Source organism: Parus major, chromosome Z (genome assembly GCF_001522545.3).
Source record: "Parus major isolate Abel chromosome Z, Parus_major1.1, whole genome shotgun sequence".
Lineage (NCBI taxonomy): Eukaryota > Metazoa > Chordata > Aves > Passeriformes > Paridae > Parus > Parus major.
The window spans coordinates 43,180,545-43,202,611 of record NC_031799.1 but is presented as its reverse complement, the minus strand read 5'-3'; the positions used below and the strand labels follow the sequence as shown (position 1 = coordinate 43,202,611).

Genomic DNA, 22,067 nt, shown 5'->3' with positions numbered 1-22,067 from the left:
GAGCTGTTCACACCTAGGACACAAGAGGACATCTGGGGAAGGACAGAGAGCAGCAATTCCTCACCCATTAGTAATTCACCAAGTGGTTGTCATGTAAGTGTAGGTCTGCTGTAGTATGTGTCACATAGATGGTAAGAAGCTAGACTGGGAGCCACCTACCTAAAGCTCTGCTGACATCTGGTGCTGAAGAGAAAATGAGTTTTTCAGTGCAGTAAGGTTCTCCACTTTGAAACACTATCATATGGGGCAGAAGTTGCATTGCTTCAGCCTGTCTCCCAAAACAGCAATCTTCCGCACAGCCTTGCTTAGCATACTCATATGTATAGAGAGTCTCAGTTCAGAGAAAGCCTCTTTAGGAATATTTGAAATTACAATGAAGTAGAAACTGAAAATCACATATTAATTAGTAGGAACATCACATTTTTGTCAAGATTTTAATTCCTCATTAAGCATAGTGCTGAGTTTTTAATCAATGATCATTATAATTGGAATATATTTTGTGTCTTGCAATATGCTTACTGACAGAATTGATTCAAACAAAAAAATATTTAGGAGTTTCTTCAAAATCTGGTGTGTTTCAACCTTCAGGTTTATTTAAAAACTAGTCTAAATTTTAGTGGATTTGACTTCTGTGGATTTAAAGTCAAATATTTCTTTCAATTGACCTTAAATTATTTTTTATAAAATTTGTCATCTTTACTGAGAAACCTGCTCTAGGCAGTATTAAAAGATTTATCCCAACTTTGTCTATGCTTAGCAAACCTTTGCTTGTAATGCAGTGTCCTGTAAAGAAAATGTTAAAAAGAGCACTCTTGTCACTTAGGCAATGAGTTAGTATAGGAAACAGTACAGTAGCAAATATCAGGAATTGCTCATTAAAGAGCATAAACATATTAAAGAAAATAGTCTTGGGTATATTCTTCAAATGTTTAAAAGCAGTGAAGGAGATTTTTTCATTTTGCAAGCTGTCTCTTGCAAATAATTCATTATCAGTTATACTGAATAATATAATACATTATTTACTGGACAAACAGTGATCCATCTACTATCTTCTTACCAGCATCCAGTAGCAGATGCTTTGGATAAAATAAAAAATTGCTATAGATGAATAATGCCATCAGTATCCACTCTCAAATACCAGCTATCAGTGGTTTGGGAGCTAAGACTAACTGTAAAACTAAAACCTATTCCTCTTTTCTTAATGTGTCTAATTAGTTCCACTAATTCCACCTATTAATTTTTAACTTTTTTGCACATTTGTCCAACCTGATGGACAATGACAAATGACCAATGACAAAGAGTTTCACAGTTTGTCTGTACATATTTATCTTCCACAAAAATAAGAGAGATATTAGAGAGAAATGCTATATATTTTCATCTTCAATAACTAGGATTGGATAAGGGTTTCTAGATAATGTTTTTTGCAAAAGAAAAAATAAGGCATCAAGTATTTTAATTTTGCTAGTGAGTAAATCAGAAGTCGTATTTCTCTGTCATCTTTGATGCTTTGCCCATTTCTGTCGGTCAACACAGCAATTGCCAGGAACAGAACTCAAAATTAATTGTAAATAAATATTAACTTTTTTTAAATTCCAGTTTTGTGAGAGAATGTCAGACAAGCCTGTTTCTAAAGATGTTTTCATTTGTACTGCTCCTGTAAATTTTCAGGGGGCATGAAATTGATTAAATGTATCAGTTACCAAAAACCATTGCTGGAATGCTTCTATGCTCCCAGAAAACTGTCATTTTTTTTCCCCCTTCCAAGAAAAAAATAGGGTGAACTATCTGCTTTCAGGTCATTGAAGCCTAATGTATTACAAAACCACTCAGGATGAAATAATATGGATTGATATGAAATAGTCTGAAACAAAAGCTCACACCATTTCCATGTAGGAAACCTGTGCCACATAATACAAACATGTTAAGTGGACTGGATAGATATAATCTATCTGGATTTTAAAGTGCTTGTGAGAGTCTTCCATGGAAAATCTTTCAGGAAGATGCACAGACATAGAAAGGAAAAGGGAAGTGCTCTGACTGATAAAACTAGTTAGGAAAAGCTGTGAGACTGAGCAGCCATCCCTTAACACGGCAAAGCATTTCATATATTCAGACATGCAACATAAAGAAGTTAATTAGGTCATGATAGTTAAGGCTGAATTAAGTCTGAATAGCTGCTTTGTAGTGCAAATGAACTATTAGAAGGTGGAAGAGAATGTTTTCTCCCCGAAAGTATATTGCTATTGGTTTAGCTAAAAAAATGAGCTTCAAGACAGCTTACAAATAAACCCAGAATTTGATTTATGAAGCCTAATCTTACAAATGGGTCTTTTCACCTGTGCCCAGTTTTTATCATCACTTAGTTCAAATAGTGGAATAATCCAGGATCCTCCCATAGACTCAAACTCACTGAAGTCTTGTTCACAGGCCACAATTGAAGAACTCCCCTCATTCCTGTAGGTTCGTGACTGAAAGGCTTCCTTGCAGAAACAGATGGAAAACGTCCTGGTAACTTCATAATTAACTGTGCTCTCAAAATGCTTGTCTTTCTGCTGTGTCTCTCTGTCTCTCTGCAGTAGTGGCTCTAGTTTTCCCCAGGCACAGCTGAGTTTCCCTCTAGGAAAAAAGAAATCCATATCAGCTCACAGAGGGGGTTCTGCAGCATAGCCCCAGGCTGCACCCACAAGGTCAGAAAGCCACCACTGAAAGCATCAAGTTCTTTGAACACTTTCTTAAGCAGAAAAAATTTAGGGATAGCACTGCCTGCACTGAAGTATTGTTGCCAGAGTAGCCATTCCTTCCAAGCATTTCAAGACAAACATAAGGGACTGCATCTGTTCACAAAGGAGACAAAAGTGGATTAGACAGTTGAAGAGTAGAATTAAGAGCAAAGTAAAGGTGTCACTGGGATGAGAAAGCAGCTCCAGATCCTGACTGCTGGCCTGATGTACATACAGCATCTGTCCTGGATACACCTGTAAAGAAGAAAATTTCCATTCCCTGGAAGCCTTAAGAGTGTAGAAATTTGGTGTAATATATCTGAGGAAGTGTGATCAAAAATGTTACCCATTCCAAACAGAAAAATTTCAATGTATTAAAAAAAAAAAAATTAAGGCAGCAGAACAGGCCCTTAATTACAGCTTTAGAACTACTATAAATACAAGCTGTATTTGAAAGCATGTATGAGGAAAAGAAAATATAATGGTAATTTTTTAAAACTGACATGAAGAGGTATAACAATTTATCTTTATCTGTTTTCTTAAAATAAAGCCTACAGTAAAGGAGGAAGATAGTTTTTTTAGTAACAGAGGGGTCTATTTCCACTAAGACACTTGCCTTCACAATTGCAAATGTGTTGTTTGTGTGGAAATAGTAGTTTAGAAGAACAATTTAGTTTTGTAATAACCCCCATGATTATGACGAGTCAGTGAAAGCCCCCATTTTCACATCTTCCCTCTGTCACTGAAAAAGCAAGTTTGTTTTCATATTGTGAGAATGCTCCAGCAAGCTCTGGAATTTGCTAGTATTGTTGGCATGTATAAATAGAGCATTTTTTAGTGTGCCACAGGGAATCTGCAGCTGCTTGTTGAATACAGACAGAAGGCAAATGTTTTGCTCTTGTTACAGATCTGCGTGCTTGTCCTCCAAGCTTCTCTGCTCTGAATGAATTTCATTGGAGCCAAGCCCTCACTAGGTGCATTATGTTTGCATAATAAGAAAGATGCCTGCTTGGGGTATTTTCTGAAGTTGCTTCATGTTAATGACTGCTGTGTTTTGAGAATGAGTGAGAAACACAGGCACCTTCCACCTTGTGCATAATGGCTTATTTTGCAAACAGTCCTTCAAAAACACAGCTTTGACTTACCTGGTAGAAGAATGTGTTCAGTCCCCTTGAACCATATTTAAACTTTGCAAGTTCTCTCTTTATTCACATACCACATGAACCGCTAAAAAAAATTACTTCATTTTACTCCTCCAGCTTTGACTGATAAAGATCCAATTTTCCTTTGCATTGTGATTCTGTCCCTCCACACTACCCTCTCCTTGTGTGGTAAAAGAGGACTTAAGAATTACACCCTAAATGCCTTGCTTCAGACATGAGTCATTGTTTCACTGTTGCATGAATACACCTATTCTTAGACTTAAAATAGCAAAGAGGACAAGTTGCTTGAGTCACCATGCCTTGAATTGTCTGAAACTGAAGATTAGCAAGAATAAAGCAACATGCTGCATTTTGACAAGGCAAAAATGGAATTACATTTAGATATCTATATTTGATATCAGGAAGTGTTTTATCAGCTGTACTTTTGCTAATCAACAACTGATGGGAAACACATCCCAGTTTTACATTTGACTAAAGATTATGCTGTGAAACAAAAATATATGTATATAGATATCCTTTACAGCATAAGTTAATACAGAGAATTATGTACTGTCAGTAAAATGCAAGCAAGATACATTACTCCAAAGCCTATCAGAGCACCAATAAGCCTCTCATAAACTTTTTAACGTAAGACAAAACATAACTGTATATGAAGAATCATAGAATGGTTGCGGTTGAAAGAGATCTCTGGAGGTCACCTGGTCCAATGTTCCTTCTCAGGCAGGACTGCCTAAAATAAGTGAACCAAGACTGTGTCCAGGTGTCTTTCCAATTTCTCTAAGCAAGGAAAGTTCACTACCAACTCATTAACCTCCTTTGCCGCAAGGGAACATGGCTAGCTCATGGTGAACTTGTAGTCCACCCGAACCATTATCAAAAGGGTTACATTTCTGAAAGAAGGAGTCCATACAGCAGTGGGGAAGATTTTGGAAGATTCTTTTAGCTTTAGCACTGTATTGTGTGATCCCTATATTCATGGTTAAGGTTAATGCTTAGTTTTGTCCCCTATGGTGCTTAGTACAAATGCCAAGATTACTATGGCCTTGTGTTAACTCCACACACCTGTGACTAGTAAGTAATTTTTTCCAGCTAATGTTTCCTTATTTACTTCTATTAGTGATTAATATGTCCTAGCTGGTATCTTAGTTTTGAGGACAAGGATTGTGTGTCAGAGCAAAAAATGATAAGAGAAGTACATTATCAGCTGATGACATATTTGAGATGGTCACAAGGAGAAAAGATTCATCAGAAGATCTGGAACCATATTCAAATAAGTCTGTGGGAATAATTAGCATATATGCATGTATTCAAAAATATAATGAATATGTATTGGTTTCAGGAATATAACCTGGTCTGATGCGTTCCTTAGCATGCATACTTTGAGGATGGTTCCCTATGCAGCCAGCACTGCTAATAAAGTAATGATGGCTTTCTAACCTAACAAATGTGTTGGATAGTTTATTTTCCATTTTTCAGTGACAACCCCCAGATCCTCTTATGCTAAGGTGGTTGGACCTCAGCATGTACTAGTTCCTGGAGTTCTTGCTTCCCAGGTGCAGAACTTTGCCCTTCCCCACTTTCAACTTCATGAGGTTCCTGTCTGTCAGGGACACTGGGAGGCAGAACAACCCTCTGGTGTATCAGCTCTCCTCCCAGTTTTGTACTGTCATCAAACTTGCTGAGGGCACACTCTGCCCCAGCACTGCAGACCGTATGAAAATGGGCAGGATTGGTTCCAGACTTGACCTTTGGGATGAAGCATTATTTACAACTAGACCCTGTGATTTATCACTAACCTCTGAGCCTGACAATTCAGTCAGTTTTCAGTCTCAGACTCAATGAGGTTGTCTCAGCCAGGTCATAATTTATGAGCTTCTCTGTGAAGATGTTACAGGAGACAGTGTTGGAAACAATACTGAAGTCAAGGCAGAAAACAGCATCTGCTTGTCCCTTGTCTACCAAGGCAGCCCACTCATTGTGGAAGGTTATCCGGTCAGTAAAGATGACTTGGTGAATCCATGCTGACCACTCACAACCCTCCTTATATTCAAACTAGTAATTTGGCCACTAGAGTATTATTAAAACTCTGTTGTTATTTTCTGTTTGTTAGTAGTACTGCAATAAGGATGAAGAAAAAGAACTATGCTTTGTATTTTACATTGCAAATTGTATGCTCAGTTGAAACTGCTAAATTTTTTGATATTATAACAGAAACCTGATCTAGGAAGGGCCCAAATCAAAATATGCGATGTCACTAGCCCTGTCTAGTCCCTCTTATCCACTTAGACATAGGAGTTACTATCACATCATTTGAGCTGGGACATCTTGCATGCATTTTCAAGTATATGAAGATCCTCTTGATATGGCAGGACTTTTCATAAGTTCATGCTGAACTTTTCTTGGGGTATAGGATTTTTCAGTTGTGTTTCTCATGTTTATTTCAAAGAAGTCTGGAAAATGAGCAGCAAAACTCCAATGGCTCCAACAAGACAGAAGATTTTCCAGATCTTTGCCTCTGAAAATGCACGGTGTTTTACTGCCAGGAACAAATGTGAATTTTAATCTATCTTGGGTACAGAGCAATCCTTTGTGACCTTTTAGCTGAATTTTTAAGCTATGAATTAATGCCTTCCCCTTTTATCCCAAACTGAGATATTATCTTAAAAAGTACAGTGTACAAGCATGAAGCTCCTTGCCTGTGGCTCAGCCGCTGTTGAGAAAAATTCCAACTACTTTGCTCAAAAGCATTCACATGCATCTGGATTACTAACAAGAAGAGGTTGAGCCTTGTTTGCTTTGCTTTTATTAACACAGTATGAAATACTATTTTTGTGGAGGTTTTTTCCTTCCCTTGGGCATCCATATGAGGCCAATATTAAACTCATGCACAACCTTAAGACAGAGTAGTCTTTTTAAGCAGTAGAAATTCAGCACTTTTCTCTGTGAAGCTGTAAAATTGAGTAAGACTGGGTGCAAGCCAGCATGCTGAAGACCCAGAATTTTGTTTCTATCTCAGCCACCATTAGAAGTTTGACCTTGAGTCTACAGCTTTACTGTGTCTAGGCTTCTTGGCACCAGAATGGCTTAGCACAGTGGGGCTGTAGCTCAGAAGGGAACTCCATGCACCGTTATAAATTTCTACACATTATTTCATTGGAGATTCCAGGGTCACTTTGATAGAAGTAATCACAGAACTATAAAACTAAATACCCCATTACTGCACAGAGATGAGGTGCAAGAGTAGCAGGCATATTGTTCTCAATACTTTTCCAAATGATAATAGACAAGGTAGTAGTCTCACACTTCTAGGAAAAAGCCCTTCAAAAGAAACATACAGTAAGGGTGTTCACTAGGATTTTGCTTTGTGTTAGACAGGGTGAGAAAGGGTCCAAGGATACTGTAACAAAGCCTGAAACTTCCCATTTCAGCTGCAGCAACTGTTTTTTTCTGATTTGCATTCTGGTGTAGGCTAGCAAACTGTCCCCAGCTATCCCAGTTAGCCCTTTCCACTTTCCTCTCCTGCTCACTCATAATCATTAATGCAAACACAGATACATCTTAATATCCACAACATGAACTCAAAGCAAACGTATAGCAATGCAGACATCCAAGCATTATTATCTGAAAAAGGGGGATAATTCCTGAAAACTGCTTTCCTCCTGGGCTGAAAAGGGAACTTATAACTCAGCATTATATGCAAGTGTTTACCCAGATTCCTTTGAATATATGCATCTGGATTCTGAAAAAAAAAAAAAATGCCCCAGCCTGAGAGACCTCAGCTGAATGAGGTTAAAAAATAAGAGGAATGGAGTATACATTTTGGATCTCAAGGGAGCCCAAAAGCCAGGCCTGAAGACGTCCGGGTGGTAGGTGAAGCTGCCACACTGTTAACCTTGCTTGATACTGAGTTTCCAGAGCAGAACAGGTGAGGTCAGGACACTTACGATCAGGCAGTGGTAGGTAATTCTGAGACACCAGGCTAATTTAATGCACCTTGCCTAATGGAAAAGGTCATGAGACTAAGACTCAAGCATGATACACAGTGCTGGCGGGAGGCTTTTGTTCAACTAGTTGCTGTTCTGCTTCATCAAATGTATTTCTGCTCCTGTACAATAGATTATTGTAACTGCAAGCCACATGATTGAAGATAGGTTTTGCTCAAACCAGGAGCTCCTCTGACAGCTGTTTGACCAGAACAGCTACTGAGCTGTGTAGGCACAAGAGCTCTGCAAGAAAGTGGTGGTACCTGTATATCCAGCACTGGTTTACCATCCCAAACATTTAACACAAGTAAATCCCACATTTGTAGATTTACAGGATCCAGGCATATTTTCCCACTCTTAAACCACAACCACTTGTTTTATGGCTCTTGCAGTTCTCAGAAACATAAAGCTGTCCTTATGAGACTTTGCATAGTCATGAGGTTTAATCATCTGAACCTGCTATGCACTGGATTTCTGTGTAACAGATAATGGAAAAGATTATTACTAGGAAGTCTTAATGCCTGCTTTCCAGCTTCAGCCCAAGCTTGGCATCTGTTGACTCTGTCCCACACTGAATTAGACAATTGAATGAGCAGCCCTCGGTAACATTATATGTCCTGAGCTGGGAGCAGAGTTTGGCTTGCTGGATAACCAGCCTAATGGCCGCTGCACCCCTTTTCACCATGACTAGAACCGGTGGCACATGTACCCTAGATGTGAAGGAGGTGGTGTTCAGAGAAACTGGGAAGAATCATTTTATGGAGTGAAGTAAAACAGAGAAAAAACATTATCTACCAGCGCCTCAATGTAATTTTAAATAGCATTTGAGATAATGCATTGTGTGCTTGTTGAAAGAATGTGAGTCAAGTATCACATGTACATGGGAATGAGCCCAGAACTTCTGACCCCAAAATTAAGTGTTTCAAAGGACTAATAAAGGCCTTCACCTACCTCATAGTATATCACTGATGTTCAAGCACATTTGCTTCAAAAAATAACAGACGAGGCCCATTAAAATCAGAAGGGAAGAAAAGATTTTCCCACACCTGAAGGTCCTGCAGAAAAAAGGCATGGGGTTCTTTCCAACTATCTTACTTCCAGTGTCTTTATTTCTAAGAAAATCAGGTGTTACACCAGTGTAATTGTGAAGCAAGAAGAAATTCCTCTGCAGAAGAGGAAGCAGGTTGTATAATTAATGCAGGTCTGTACAGGGTCGCTGCCCTAAAAGGCTACTACTCTAGCAGGCCATGTAGGAGGTGCTTGCTGATTCTTTATCCTAGCTCTTCATAAAATGCAAAATCAGCAAAAAGGACCAAAACAAATACTATTCACAATAGAGCTGCACAAACTACGGTTTTCATGCCTCTTGGTACAAACTGAAAGATGAAAGGAAGGCTACAGGTTGCTGTTTATACAAAAATGTGGCTTGAGACAGGGATAAAAACATTTCCTGTCCCTGGTGTGGGAAATATTTGGTAAGAACATGGGCACCAGGCTGCCCCCGTCCAACTGCACCATTTCCTTATGCACAGCTTTGAGACTCATACCATATTCCCCTGGGCCCCATACCTACTAAGTGAATTTCCAGAGCTGGGAACAAAGTTTTTCCTTGCAGATGAGCTCTTTTTGTGATAGAAAGCCTGTTCATGCATGTAAGTCTGGATTTCTGCCAGAGAGCAGACAGTTTTCACCAGATATCCCTTCCATGTTTCTTTACGTATGGGACATGTTTTCCTCATAGATCTTTATTTTATGTCACCCACAGGAACAGTTGTGCTCTTCTATCATAGTGTACCTTCACCTGTATAAAGTTCTTACAAACTTCTGTTTGTGATGCATTGTCAGCAGGAGGACAATCTCTGCTGTCATACCAGAGCTCTCTGATGTGTCAAGAGGCTTCACACTGAGCGACAAATGTTGACCACCTTCCAATATTCTTCCTAGCTGCTTGTTACCATTTCAAGAGATGCTGCAATGCTTTAGACATTGCAAAATACTTTTCCTTCTTTGAACCTAAGAATTATCACTAACATTGTCACACTGAAATGGTTATCAATTACCATTTGTTTAAATCAGCTCCCTAGCAGATGCCTTAGTGAACTAGTTAACATTTGGATGAAGCTACATACCTGCAACAAGTAATTAAAAAACCTGTTCACTGCACAACCAAGAACTATCAGGAATTAGAGACAAGCCAGAGGCAACACCAGGTGCCAGCCTGTGTCTTGAAGACAGGATACATTGCTCTGGATGACTTGGAATTTAAAATTCTAGTTACGTCAAATGCACCTGGCTCTCAAACATTAATGAGTGCAGCAGGTTTAATCCCAATGTCACAGCAACAACTGCTTGCAAAGCAGTGCCCAAAAGTGTGGAATTTCCTTGCAAATAGGCAAGAAGCTAAGACAGACTAATTTGTAAGCCTGTTTAGTTCAGACTTTCAGTGATTAAGCAAGCATTCACCTGATATAAGTGGTAGCTCATCAATTTCCAACAGGGTATGCAATGCAAAGAGAATGAAATTCAGACAATGTCTGGAAGATCAGAGGTTGTTTCCAGTCTAGCCTTGCTGAATTCTTGAAGTCATCCAACACTTCCAGCTTTAAATGAATGATTTTCTCTCTGAAATTCAACCTGTGGAAAGAATGGTCCCAACTCAGTCTGAAGGTCACTACAATTTTTCTCATTACATATAGGTTTTGTTCTCTGCCAGCTCACTTCTGCCGCAGAAAGTAGGGGCTGTGCAGAACCCCAAACCATGGGCTCTGGCCTTTTCCCCAGGCAATGAACAGCTGGAACTCCAAGCTGAATCTGAACTTCAGAATGGCAGCAAATGAGTTGTTCCAAAGAACTCAAAGAATTTTGTGTAAGGAAAAGTTGAAACCTTTAGCAGCTTATTTTGTCTCATGCAACTCACCAAGCTTATCACATCAAGTAGGTATTTTAGACCCACTCAACATTGCACATAGCCAAATTTTTAAAACACAGTCTTCCTTTAAGAGTATGAGGGCAGGTGAGTTTTGCTGTGGAGTACAGGTAACTTATCCCTGAGCTCACCTGAAATTTTGTCCCTTTTCTAGTTACATCAGAGCATTTTTCCATTGTAGTCTTTCACATTTCTGTCCTCAGGAATTTTCAGTGATTAATTTCTGGATGCAGAATTCACTTTGCAGGAGCTTCTTGAAAACACGCAAGTTTTGGAGTGGAGCAAGCCTCTAGAGTATTTTGATGCCTTTTTGTTTCTTTACAACCCCCCACACAGTCATCATTTTGTTAAGTTTTCCTCATCTCTGGGAGAACTGACCTAGCCTGTGCACGAGCTGGCATTGCCTCATCACCAGAAATAGTCTGAAGCACCAGATTTGGAGCTTCTCAACACCACCTTCTCGGAGCCTTTGAGCAATGGATTTCGTAGTCCACTTTTTCCCCACTGTAATTTAGACTCAGACCTAGAGTTCCCAGTGCTTATCCAAGTTTTTTTTTGCCTTTGATCAGGAATATGCCACAGTGATGTGGACAAGAGGAAGAAAACCAGAAAGCAATAGACCCAAAAACAGATGGACATTGCAACTCAGACTAGGACAGATAAGCAAGCTCTGACAGTGATCTGGGTAAACCACATTTATAACTCTAAATCACCTCATTTTCACATGACTGATGGGCTTAGATCTGCTGGAAGTATGTCAGATACAGTGATCAAGCTTAAGTCTATACAATTATTTTCCTTTGTGATATGCTTCTGTCTGAAACACTTTTCTCCATTGCATTAGAGAATCGTACATCCAAGAGTGTATACAGGTGTGATTTTAGCACAGCAAAATCTGAGCTTTCACTTGAACTGTGTAATTTTGGGAATCAACCACAAAGATTCAGAAGTGGCAGAATGGTTTTTGGTGACTAACATAACTCTGCTATGCACAGATGAATGGAAGAAAAGGTTTGCCTGGACACCTCTGAGGAAAGGAAAATTGTATCCAGTCTGTTAGTTTCAGTTTTCTCTCTCACCAAAAGTAGCTTTAAGCTTCTAATCTTTTAGTTTAGGTTTCTTGTCACTCCGGCAAAATTTCACTTTTGAGCTTAAAAGTGCTTCAGTCTTTCTAGAGAAATCGCTAGAGAATGGGCTAGCTGCATCTGTTTTTGGATGTGTTGAGTACAGGCTACCTCATACATCATGAACTTTCTTGGCACCAGTGAGTTAAAAAGTCACTTTCCAGTGCTTAATATTTTGCAAAGCATACCCTGCCCATGGAACAAAGGGAACAGACCCAAGGCAGTTTCTGGGGTTGCAGCTCAACACGTTGTAACAATGTAGGACACAAGGCCAAGGTCCTTATGAGGAGCAGTTTAAATCTAGTTTGAAAGGGGTTGTGAGGTGCCTCAGGGAGGCCAAGATTTAGTTTCAGATAAGCATTGTTAAAGGAGAGGCATGGCTGTAAGCCAAGCTAGTGTGAATTTTGACCTCCTGCTTTGGGGGATGGTTATGTGAGCCCTGGATGAAGTTGCCCACCCCAAACCCCTTGTGAAGGGCGGTCCAGGTGCTCTGATTGGGTTTGAGCCCCCGGGGTTTCTCCCTTGTTGTGTTCCTAGTGGTCCCTGACCGTAAACTCCACCCTCAAGGGTGGAGACCCTCAGGAGTTCTGTCCCTCAAAACCCCTCACCTGCCTTTGCTCGGGGCTCTCTGTCTCTGAATGACAGTTTGTTCCCATGCTGAATAAATAATTTCATGAGCAGAGGCCCTGTTCATGTCTCATGAACATGTCGCATTGGTATTACATGCTGGTTTCCAGAAACTGTAGCTTCCCTGGACATGATCCTGCAGTTGTGGACTGCAACAGAAAGGTAATCACAACTCTAATCATAACTGAAATAATGATAAAGATGACACAGAGAAGGGTTTTATGTATTGGGATAGGTGTTTGTTAGCTGAGGGCTGACCTTAGAAAAGGAAACCTCTTGAAAGGCTGGGCACTCAAAAAGTGGGGGAGCTCTCCATCCAGGCTCAGACTGAAACTGAATAGTTACCTTTCTTATATTAGGTGACACTTGAAGTCAAATATGAGACCCATCTTAAGCAGCATTTTCTTTGCATATGCCAGTGCATACATTATGCCATACTGAGTCACTCTGATGTCCAGCCACATCCTGTGAATATTTGCCATACATTTTTCAAGTATGTACTATTTTCAATAACTTCCATGTTCAGTTTTCATTTTCAGGGTTAACAAATAATTATCTTCACATACAAAAAAAATCCATTCCAGCTCCTGCCATAATTTAATTTATAGGTATTAATATGGGTGAAATGAACACAAAACTAGGCCCATGGTCTTCCTTTCCTGATGGCTCTGTACATTCGTGCTCAGAAAAAATACTAGGCCAAGCTTCAGGGGTGCTACTGCAGTCTTTTTTTTTGCTTATACTCTTTGATTTGTTCATTTTCTCCTTTTTTGTTTACATAGGTCATGTTCAGATAGCATCAGCCTGACCTTCCATCTCCTCCTATGAAACAGAAAGCACACTTAATATAGATCAGTCAGGTGCAGACTACACAGATTTCAGACAAAGGCCAGTGGTGGCAGAAGACACAGCTTGACAGGCTGTAGGAAGCCTGGGTGGAGCTGAACCTTAGCTTTGCAATACTGAAATGCAGAACTGGCAGCACTCACTCTCCTGCATGTTCAGGTTTCTTTGGTAATAGAGCATCAATAGCTTACCACCCTCACAAAGGCATTTTGAAGACTTATTCTTGATCCACTAATATTACCTTCCATTTTGTCTATTGAAACATTGTTGATGTATCAAGGTATCACTTTTATTTAGAAGAGTGAAAAGTTTTCAAGAAACCATGCACAGCCCTCCTGATGTGTTCATGGAAAGGAGTCCAAACCCTGGACTTACACACACAAGTCCTCTGCTGAAAGTAATGAAACAGAATGACACTTTTCTCTCCAAAGCTCTAGGCTCTGAGTGGCTAAAGCTAGGTACAGCTTTAATCTTCTCCATTTCCATGGCTCAGTGTAACCATCACAACTTAAGACCTAAGCAGAAAGTAGCCAGCCAATTACTTGCCCAGTATTTATGTAATTTACTGTAATTATGTAATTTACTGCAAATTCTGCCCTTTTGTCAAGAAGGTTTCAGGGCAATTTGTTATTAAAGTGTCACTTCAGTGCATGTAGCTGCTCTGGGAAGACATTTACATTCTCAATCAAACTTGGAAGAATAAGCCTAATGAGCAGCTATGCTTAGAGTCACCTTAATAGCATACATTGAGTGATGAGTATAAGAAACACTAGTTAATCCCATAATTTTACCTTCCTTCTGCTTCTGCTCTTCAAACTCTTTGGACAGAAATGAATATCAAAATCATGACGTCAGTGGTAGCTCACAGTAAAGAATACTGAACACCTGCACTGAACAGATGTAAGGAGGGCTGAGCTGCCCTCATGTATCTGAAAGCTGGATTCAGATGTGACTGCTGATTTTGGGGAGCAGTGGAACAATTTGACCTGAACCAAAGAGGTGTTTCTTCAGAACGGATTCTTTATCTATGCTCTAAGAATCATCTTTGTAAAAGACTCACAGCACTTCTGTAACATGCAATACAAGATTACTGAACCTTAACTAGGTGTGAAAAATTAAAGGAAGCAGCACTTCCAGGAGAGCAAGTAGCACACCTCTGCTGCCCTCAGACCTTGTCCTTGATCTCTGATTATATGAAGCCAGATGAAACTTGGCTGGCTTATTGATATAGATGCATAAACCAAAGCAATGCAGAAACCTTTCTGCATGCCAGAAGCTCTAGCCAGATTGCTCATGGATAATGAGAAGGAACAATTTTTTTTCAGTCCAGTGGAGAACTCAAGAGAAGCCATTTTTTTCATAAATAGTTAAAGTATTATCTAACTAGGAACTGTTAGAAGCCAGAGTGAAAGCAGCCATCACAATGATTTTCCTTATTCATCTTCTAGTGCATCATTCTGTTTGTTGGATGAAATAGAAACTAGTAAATTTAGTACAGGGCTCATAAAATATTTTCATTGAAATAAAAACATTGTCTCTCCTTGGGGAAACCAGTGTTATAGCTTTGCAGAACATCTCCTGCTCAGCTCTGAAGCTTTTACAGCCAACAGCCCTCATTAATTTAGACAAGTAGGTTGGTTTAATGTTAGCTATGCAGTATGATAAATGGCTCACTGCTTCATTGCCAGTGATTCCTGAGGCAGGAATCCTCCTTTGTCAGCAGATCACAGAAGTGGTTGAATTTAAACATTCCAAAAACTACACCAAAGAAATTCTCTGGTCAGAGAAATTTTTTCCTAACACAAAAGGGGTACTTTCAAAAATTTAGTGCAATACATTGCTAAAATCATGTTTTTTTAAAAGTTGTCACTGTACAGGATCAATTCTTTGGCAATTGCACAACCAGCCAGTTTTTGCAGCTTCATATGTTACACTAAGAGCAGATTTGCAGGAAATGTTCTGTATTTCCCTATATGTGGCCATGCCAACTGCAGTCAACTGTATTTCCTGCATTAGTCCCCCTAACTCTTTACCTTCTTCTCACGCAGCTGGACCCCTAAAAAATGAGTCTGTTACCCCCTTAGTTCTTTAAAAAGCCTACAAAGGCACCATAGAGCGTAGGGAATCCTCCACTCTGCTTCCTTATAAGGACTACTATCACATTATCTTTTCTAAAATCTCTGGGAAGAAGGACCAGCAAGGAAGCTGTTCCTGGAAAAAAGGAAGTTCTCACTCTGTGCAGCTCTTCCAGAAACCTACAGTTAGATCAGTCTAATGCAAAACTCTGATTAACTACTTTCAGGAGCAAGCTGTTTTTCTGTGTTACATATTAACTTCTGCTGTGAAGACTCCTCTGGCACATCTAATTTTTCAGAAGAAAATTCCCCATGCTGTTCATTGAACAAGTTAATGTGCCCCAACAAGGTGCCTGATAATGTAGGGAGGAATATTTCTGCATTTCATTCAGGTGTATAATCTTCTTGTGACTGCACTGTACCACATTACTCCTGTTTTAAGTCTAACACTGAAGCCTCACAGAACAGGCAACAGCCCCAAAAAGAATAATAATTGGTCCGCCAGTTCTGTGGTTCTCCAGAAAAGTCCAGGGACTCTGCTCGTATGGTGACACAACCTTCATTCACTATGTTTTCCAGTGTATTTCACCATCTTTTATACTTTCAGCCTTGCCTCTCCTGCACCCGTGGGAATCTCTAAATACTTAAGTGCAATCAACCCATTCAGGAGTCAGCTTTTAGACAGAAAAGGTCTTGGATAGTTTTGGTCGACTGAATTTGAATTCATTGCAACTGTTTTCCATATAAAATCTAAGTATTAGGATATTACACTGGCATGAACAACAGGCAATTTTTACACTGATTGCAAGAAGAAAAAAGAGAGCAGATAAAAACACAACAGCCCTATTGCCAACAAGCCTCCAGCAAGTCCGTCTGGTACCTGGATCCCTAGAATCATTGGAAAAGTCATGTTTCAATAAACTACTTGGTATCTACTTTATCCCATCAAGGTCATTCTATATATCAAAGTTTATCACAACATGTGTCTGTCTGCATCAAGTATTCCAAAGCTACTACATATAGTTTTGAAGACATAGTTTTAAATAAAAGTATAATTTATTTTATTTTTTTTTTATTTTACCAGTTTACAGGTGGTTAGAGTGTTGACTTATTCCCATATTTTTCATTGGAATGTCAAAGTAGTTTTTACTATAACAATGACGCTATTACTGTACCAGCTGCAACAAATGTTCAAGCTGATATCCACTGAATACTCTCCTATTGCAGTCACTGAAGAGGGCACTGCATGATTGAAATTATGTTTTCCAAGGGAATTACTCAAGCTTATCGAACTGAAATGTTGTCCAGTAGCACAAGACCTATACAGAGGGGGTGTTATTCAGTTCCAGTTGATAGTAAAGGAAACGCTGCTTGGGGCTAAGCCCTGAAAGTTGTTGCTTAAGTTTTGGTGGGACTTTCCTTTGGATTGAAAGGGTGATAACTGGATGAAGGAGAGACAGACATCTTCCCTCCTTTCAAGTTGCAGCATTCCTTGACAACTCCCTGAAGTCTGTGATGTGCTTACAGGGCTGAACGACATAGAGGTTCAGGAGAATTTCTGGTTCTCATTCTCTGATCAAGGCACAGTCAGAGGCTCAACCTGGCCAGTACTTTGTGAGGGGTGGCTTCCATATGTGAAGGCAAGCATGCAGCCCCACCTGGGAAAGCTCCTTCCCTTCCTGATGAATGTGCACACACACTCAAATGCACACATGCATGCCTGTGGTCACACACATGGATGTCACATCATGTGTCACTGCAGCCAAAGACCTGCATGCCTAGGAGGACTTTACCATCTCTTAAACACCTGTTCTTTTTCTTATTTCCTCTTAGCCTCTGGGTCACAAGAGTAAGTCTCCATGCCAACCAACCAGATGCCTTTTCATGTAGATTTCAGATTTGCCTGCTTCTGATCTTTTACTCCCAGTGCACACAATCCTATTGTGTAAATAATTCAAAGCTTCCTAGCAAAACTGGGACATGTGGATATGAAGAGCTGTGATTAGACTGGTAATTTGGAAGCCTTAACAATTTCAAGAGTTCAAAGAAAAAGAGTATTGAAAATATCTTCTATCCCCAAGCTGGATGACATGCTGAAGGAACCACTTCTGCTAATAATGACAGCAGTTTTGTGCCTCCAAACACAGGAAACCAGTTTCTACTACTAGTAAGCATTCACTATCAGCTATGGGGCTAGGTATATAGTAATATTGTATACTTCAGTATTCAGGTTTTGCATTATCAAATTGAGTTTCAGGGAGCAGAAGTTAAGCATCTAAAATACAGTGAGCACATTAAATTTAACACAAATTCCCCTGAGCAGTTGTGGTTTCCACTATTTATTTTTTATAATTGTTGCTTCTCCGAAGTCTCTAAGATAATATCTGTATATCCAGCAGTCTGTTTCATGGAAAGCAGGAAACCTTGCATTTCATAAAATGATATGCAAAGAGAACCTATTTGAGAAAAAAATTAAAAGGTAGCTTATCCTGAGTTCTTCCATTCTTTCCCTTAAAGCAGCCTCCAGGCAGCATTTAGAACACAATTTTTGAAAATACCAACCCAACTCAAGTAACTTCATGTTGACCCAGTACCTGACTGGTTTCCTTTGTTATGAAATATTGACCTTATAATTTTTCTCATTAATAACATCAAGTCACTTATTTCCTACTTTAGAATATCTTAAGTTGCCTCCAGTCACTAAAAATCATATTTTCTACTCAAGCAGGTTTTCAGAAAAACACAGACTTCAAGATATAATGTATGGGCTGCAAGTCAAGAGCAAAGTTTTCCTCCTAAATCTCCAATTGATTTTTTTGCTACGATATTTTGGACAAGTTGCACCTTTCCCTGCATATCTATTTTCCTTTAATCACTATGTTCACTTAAATTATTCTCAAGGTGGGAAATGTTTCTTCCAAGGCCGGGTCATTTGAGCAAGATTTTTCTGATTTTTGAATCACAGTTAGATGTTCAAACCCCAGCACGGCAATGAAGTTTTCACTCTCTTATTTTGTAATTAGGGTTACGGAATTGCTCATCTAAACAGGAGGTAAAACCTTACCACCTTACCACTTACATGGTTAATACCAAGGTTTTCCTGCTGTTAGCAGGACTATGTTGGGTTTTTGTTGTCAATTGGAAGGAACACAGTCCACCCCAAATCAAGCAATGGGAATTTTTTTTGACAGACTGAGCTTGCTCATAAACTTTTTTCCCCCACAAAGATCAAAGGTTTGGATTCAATTTGTAAATATGGTAGCCAAAATACCCTGGCATTAGATTTTTAAAGTCAACAAATGAGGAAACACAGTGCACATGCACTTTCAGTAGCAGCAGAGTTGGTTTTGTTGTATTTTTAGGAAGTATTTTCAACAGAGAGCCTGATGACTTATAAGCATTCCTTCCTACAATAACCTTGTAACAAGCTTTTTTACCATAGATTGATCAGCCTAATCCAGGAAAAACTCCATTTTCCCGTGTTCTCCTTTCAACTCCCCTGGCTGAATTACTCAGGATATCCAAAACTGAAAAAAAACCCCAAAATCTCTTCAACTGTACCCTACTGCTGCGATAGCCAGTTCCTGAGAAACTGTGAATGCTTGGGCCACTTCAGAGAGAAAAACTGGTAAAATTTAATGAGCTCAAGAGATAGAACAGAGGACTGACATCCTCTCCAGGCAGCAAGGATTCCCTGTTGGTTGTCTTTCAGTGCTCCTGTCACTGTGATTCTAAAAAAATGACTACCCAAAACTAGAATTCCTTCTTTTACCCAGACCCTACAAGCCAGCTTGTGTTCATAAGAGGAAAAGTACTCCCAGCAAGCCAGAATAACCCTCAGGACAAACAGAGTGAAGAGCTGCTAGTGCATTTTTCATGTAGCTTGCAATTCTGACCTTCTACCACTTAGCTCAGGAACATGGCAAATAAATCCATGGGATGTGTCATTTGTAGTGCTCCTGGCAAGAAGAAATGCAAACTACTCCACAAAGAGGTCGTTTCCTTCCTCTCCAGTTCAGATGTTTTTTACTATCCCCACTACTAAATTTAAAATTAAGTTAGCTATAGTAGAGATATTTGGTTTAAAGATGGCCTTCCTAGAGGTGTTAAAATCCATTAGACGCTGTAAAGTATTGTAGACCGGCCTTAGGGGATTGACAGTCAATTTATCTCCTCTCTGGCACTGAAGGAGGCAGGATATGAAGACAAATGTGAGTGACAGCTTGTTTTCCTTTGCTCCCATTTAGCCAATCAGTGTCTACCAGGCTTGGCAGAAAAGGGAGAGCTCAGAAGAAATGGTGCAGATCAGGAAAAGGCAGGATACAGAAGGACATTCATTAGCTGCTAACCAGATAAGGACCCAGCTTCTTTCACTGCATCCAAGACATAACCCAGTGACGCTGGGTTAACCTGGCACACAGCAAGTCCATGGAGGTGCAGCCCCAGAAGACAGCAGGATTATCCTCCAGCTCCACCAACATGCCATCGTGACCTGAGTGACCAAGGCAGAAAAACATGCAAAGATTAATGTGTTTCATGGATGGGGAGCTTTGAACCCTCCAACAAGAAAAGTGAGGTTTGGACTATCATTATTATAGCAAGTAGTAACCTGTGTGGTTTGGCCTTCAGCTCACACAGCATCCAGTTTTTGAGGAAAAGCAGGAGTAAGGATGTTGGTAAGTAGCTCTGGTAGGCAGACTGGTATTCACAGGTGCATGACCAAGACACCAAAGCATTAACTGAGCCACTTAAACCCTAATCCAAGTACATCTTACAAACAAGAATACGGCAAAGCAACTAAAGTGAGATAAGTGGAGGACACTAGTTCAGAAAACTGGACAGTACTGGTTTTACCCCAGCCCTGACAGACTTGTGAATTCCCCAAGCTGTTGGCATTAAGCAAAGCATGGCCAGCTGGTCAAGGGAGGGGATTTCTCTACACTGGGGTGGCCTCACCTCAAGTCCTAGGAGAAGTTTTGGATTATACAATATAAGAAGGACATTAAGCTCTTAAAGAGCGTCCAAAGGAGGGCAACAAAGGTGGTGAAGGGCCAAAAGGGGAAGCTGTATGAGGAGAGCTGAGGTCATTTGTTCTGTTCAGCCTGGAGGAGAGTGAGGGGAGACCACATTTATGTCTACAACTCCTTTTTTGAGCGGAAGAGGAGGGGCAGGCATTGATCTCTTCTCAGTGACAGAACCCATGGGAATGGCCTGAAGTTGTGTCTTGGGGAGTGGGGTTTACGTTTGATATTAGAAAAAGGTATCTTCCCCAGGGGGTGGCTGGGCACTGGAACAAGCTCCACAGGGAAGCAGTCACAGCAGCATCCTGACAGATTTTTAGCAGCATTTGAACAATATTCTCTGGTATTCGGTGAGTCTCTTGGAGATAATCCTGTGCAGAGCCGGAAGTTGGACTTGATGTTCCTTAAGGAGGCCTTCTAACTCAGTTTATTTTGTGAGTCTGTGGGACTGTAATCCTAATTGTCTTGTCCTCTCCTTCTGGTAGAGACATTAGTTCACATTTGCAGGCCAGAAAGTCCTTTTTTAACTGCAGAGTGAAACACTGCTCCTTTTAGCGGGCTAATACTGCACAATTCTGCCTCAAGAAGGTTTTGCATTCCTTTGAGTCTACTCCTCACTCCTCCAACAAGAAAAGTGAAACTCGTTTGTGAGTTTGTAGCAGAAATGTTAGCATCCCAAAGATTAAAAATTTCAGGGCCTGTAATTTCCCCAAACCAATGTGTAAGCAAGGTTGTCCTCCATTTCCTATTCAGAAATTTAACTTACCTTTACAACACAGCACAGTGTTTATGTCTTTGCCCTTAGTCAGGCATGAGAAGACTACAGCCTTCCCATGCACAGATGTAATGGCAGCCCAACTGTGCACACATACCAAACTGAGCCTGAGGTACAGGAAGACTGCTGTTTCTAGCAAGTAATGTTAATGCAGTAATGAAAATAGCAACTTTTGTAATCCTCATACTTTCTTTCAAGAAAAAGAAATTGTATGGTTGTGCCGGTCTTTCAGTGGAATAAAAATCCTTTTATTTGAGTTCTTTTGTACATCTTGTCTTTACCTACTTATTTGTGGTCTGCCTTGCAGCTCTTCAGGTTGCCATGCAAGGACTAGTAGAGAACATCTCTATACATAGTGAGTATATAGTACGGTACAGACTGTACAGTGGGTACAAAACAGAGAAAAGAAGAGAGCAAAAAGAAGAGAGAAAAATGAGCAAAGAAAACTGGCCACAAATGCATATAAGTAGAACCAACAGAGAAACAGGAATTTAGAGTGTCAAGAGATGATGCTGAGTCAAATTTCAGCCCTTATATTCTGACATGACTGAGCCTATTTCTTCGTATGTTTTCAAGTGTCATATGTATTTGCAAGTGAAATATCCCAGACTATCAACATCTCAGTTTTCCAGTCCTGGATATTCAGATAAAGACCACCTGTTTCTTATGCTCAGTTCCCTGGACTGCAGAAAAATTCAATTAATTCAAGTTATATATGCAGGGTTACTCAAGTTTTAAACCTGGCTTAATACCTGATTTGCATGGAGATGTGCCTGTTAGCACACTAATAACAAGTTCATAACAACT

At 39.9% G+C, this 22,067-nt stretch overlaps 1 long non-coding RNA gene across 3 annotated transcripts in view; it reads right to left on the bottom strand.

Annotated features, from left to right (window-relative positions):
• Positions 1-2,409: 2,409 nt before the first annotated feature.
• Positions 2,410-22,067, bottom strand: part of LOC117245640 — a 69,931-nt gene continuing 50,273 nt past the window's right edge. For all 3 annotated transcript variants that reach the window (XR_004500556.1, XR_004500558.1, XR_004500559.1), the window contains 2 exons: positions 10,330-10,500; positions 2,410-2,616 (listed from right to left, as the gene is read on the bottom strand). This is a non-coding gene — a long non-coding RNA (uncharacterized LOC117245640). The remainder of the gene's footprint in view (positions 2,617-10,329; positions 10,501-22,067) is intronic.